The 3,107-nt window shown below is 44.7% G+C and overlaps 2 non-coding genes across 2 annotated transcripts; both read right to left on the bottom strand.

Moving 5' to 3' along the window:
* Positions 1-1,684: 1,684 nt before the first annotated feature.
* Positions 1,685-1,756, bottom strand: Trnaq-cug (transfer RNA glutamine (anticodon CUG)). Its single transcript has one exon. It is a non-coding gene; the product is annotated as a tRNA-Gln (tRNA).
* A 14-nt stretch (positions 1,757-1,770) lies between these two features.
* LOC143280689 (5S ribosomal RNA) lies at positions 1,771-1,889 on the bottom strand. The gene has a single exon (XR_013055042.1). It is a non-coding gene; the product is annotated as a 5S ribosomal RNA (ribosomal RNA).
* Between the last annotated feature and the right edge of the window lie 1,218 nt (positions 1,890-3,107).

Raw genomic sequence — 3,107 nt, 5'->3', positions numbered from 1 at the left:
CTTCAGTCTTTCCACCACTCGTTATCAGACTCCATCCATCACAGATGACCACCACCTAACCAGTATCCCTGAGGCAGTGTACGGTTACAGCTGTGGGTTATATCTCCTTCACAATCTTTATCGCCCACCACGTATTCCCCCCCCCACACACACATCTTGATAGGTAGCACACTCACCCCACCCACCCCCACCAGCCCCATATACCCCAGGGGGCACCAGAACCCTTCATGCATGTCCTTCCCTTCTCTCCCACCACATGTCAGCTCATACTGACAGTTTCATCATCAAAGTGACAGGGCTTCCGAGGAAACGAGAGACTTGACCCTTGACTTAAGATATAGCTTGAGGCTGAGGGGGGGGGGGGGAGGGGGGGAGGGAAGAGAGAGGGAGAGGTGGTGCAGTGAAGGGAAGGGGAGACAAGAGCAGGAGCAGAGTGGGGGTGGGGGTGGGAAGGCTTGGGGTGGGGGAGGAGGGGAAAGGTGTTTCTTTGTTTTTCGCTGGGTTTTTTTTGGGGGGGACGGGGGGGTGGGGATTGGGGTGGGGGGGGGTGAGGAGTGTATGGGGTACAAGGACAGAGGGTGGGAGGATGGGGGTGAGAGATGAAAGGGAATGAAGGGTGGGGGTGGTGGTGGGAGGGGTGGGGGGCCAGGTTGGAGACAGGACAGGGAACAAACATTAAAGAAGCATGAACGCATTCACACACAAAAAAACCCAACTAAACTGACCGACTAAATGCATGTCTCAGAGCATAAGAAAGAAACAGTACTACCATAACTGCCCATTACAAAAAATAATAAAATAAAATAAAATAAAATGTGCAACCCTTTTTGCCAATGTGAAGTTAATAAACCAAACAACCCTGTATCATAATACAAGCAAACAACCCCCCCCCCCAAAAAAAAACCCAACAAAAACCCCAACCCAAAATCCCACACATGAAGATCAATCATTACTGTAAACATCCACAAACCAATCCCTGCTTATGTGTACAATATACATGAAAACTTAAGTACAAGCAATACATTTTCCTCAGCAAATGTAGGGCCTCTTTCCAGTCCCCAGGTTGTTGTTTTTACTCTCCCATGGTTTGTGTTAGTTTGTGGTTAGTGTTAGCAGGCAAACAATCATGAGGGGCAATAAAAATTGTTCCATGGATTAAGGATTCATGAAGATACAATATGTTGCTGACTTTTGAAAAACAAAACAAACAAAAACTCCTCTGTCTTTTATCCATTCCATTTCTCTCTTCTTTCCGCAGACAAAACGACATGCAATAACCCCTGAAAAATTCTCTTTTCTTCTTCTCTGTAATCCAAATATATCCATTCCATTTCTCTCTTCTTTCTGCAGACAAAACAACATGCAATAACCCTGAAAAAGTCATATTTTTTCTCTATAACCCAAATTAATTTCCTGACACACAGTTACCCATCTATTGCCTACCACTGGTCAGAAACCAAGCTGTAAGAGCTTTACAAACATGGAGTTACTTGCAAAACAGGCTGCTTAGCTGGGTAGAACTGACAGGGAGTTCACATCCATGAAATAAAACAGTTTCAGTTTCAGTAGCTCAAGGAGGCGTCACTGCGTTCGGACAAAACCATATACGCTACACCACATCTGCCAAGCAGATGCCTGACCAGCAGCGTAACCCAACGCGCTTAGTCAGGCCTTGGAGAAAGGCAGGTTCCACCGAGATTTGAACTCGGATCGCTGGATTCAGAGTCCAGAGTGCTAACCATTACACCATGGAACCACGATAAAAAGGAATGCCAACAGCACCCGGTGTTCCCAGGCGGCCACCCATCCAAGTACTAACCGGGCCCGACGTTGCTTAACTTCGGTGATCGGACGAGAACCGGTGTTTTCAACGTGGTATGGCCGTTGGCGAAATAAAACAAAGGCACTTAACACCTCAGACTGTGTCTGTGGCTCCCGTCTCCTCATTTGTGAGTCATGCCTTTCAATAATAAGTAATGGCTGGAGGAGGGAGGAGGGTTATAGCACATACACACAACAGCATTTTTTAACTCACTCCAGACGAATAGTTTTCTCCCTTGCTTTTCCCCACAGACGACCCATTTGTTTGGGTTAGGAAAAAAATCACAAACAATACAAAACATAAAGTAACTGAATGACACTCACTGTATTTGACCCACTGACCCCTCTCCTCACATCGTATGAACGCCCATCCCCCTCCCTCTTCACTGCTCTCAGAAGCTGAGTCACTATCAGTACCTTCTTGCTGGTAGCTTTCTTCACTGCAGATACTTTATTCAATGTCTTCATCATCCTTGTCGATGTCGAAACCTTCAGTCTGAAGCATTTCAATCACTTCAGCAGCAGTAAAAGCCACTGTATGATCTAGTTTGCTCCAAAAAATTCCACTTGTATTGCCTGCGACGCCATTTTCGATGCGTATGCAGATTAGCTTGTCGTATGGGGTCCTGAACTCGCTGTGGAGTGTGTTGTTACCGAATCTCATGAAGAAACTTTCCATTTGACCCTTGACACGTTCACAATGCCCGATGTAGCTGCGATTATTATGCTACCCTATGAAGAAACATTTTTAATTGTCGAAACCGCTATAGCGTTCCATCATCCAGAGTGCGTTGATCAAAGCCACATCATCTGTCAAGAGGTTTTGACTTTACAATTTGGAACTAAAGCATTATGTTTCGAAACTTCTTTGACAAGCCTTAATGATGCTGTCACACTTCAGTCAACTATGACACATTCAACATATTATTTCACTAATCATAACCCCCTCTCTAACACACCAAGACAACTATGATTAATAAAATATGTGCATTAATTGTCAACTCCCTCTGTGGCAATAAATGAATGTGGAAGATATGAGAAGCAACTGTGCAACATAACAGCTGAATAATGAACGACAATTCTGCTCAGCACAAATACTCATGTAAATGACTATCCACTAGAGACTGAAAGTAACCATTGTGCAACTCAGAACACACAAAAATACTGATGCAAATGACTGAACACTACCCACTGAACAAACCCACTGTGCATGCAAGCACAAATACTGCCATGAACGTAGGGTGAAATTGTGTTTACAAATGCAAACACTGAATTCAATACCCCCT

Source organism: Babylonia areolata, chromosome 3, assembly GCF_041734735.1.
Source record: "Babylonia areolata isolate BAREFJ2019XMU chromosome 3, ASM4173473v1, whole genome shotgun sequence".
NCBI classification, from domain to species: domain Eukaryota; kingdom Metazoa; phylum Mollusca; class Gastropoda; order Neogastropoda; family Buccinidae; genus Babylonia; species Babylonia areolata.
Note: the sequence above shows the minus strand (reverse complement) of the source record. Positions and strands in the feature narration are given on the sequence as shown.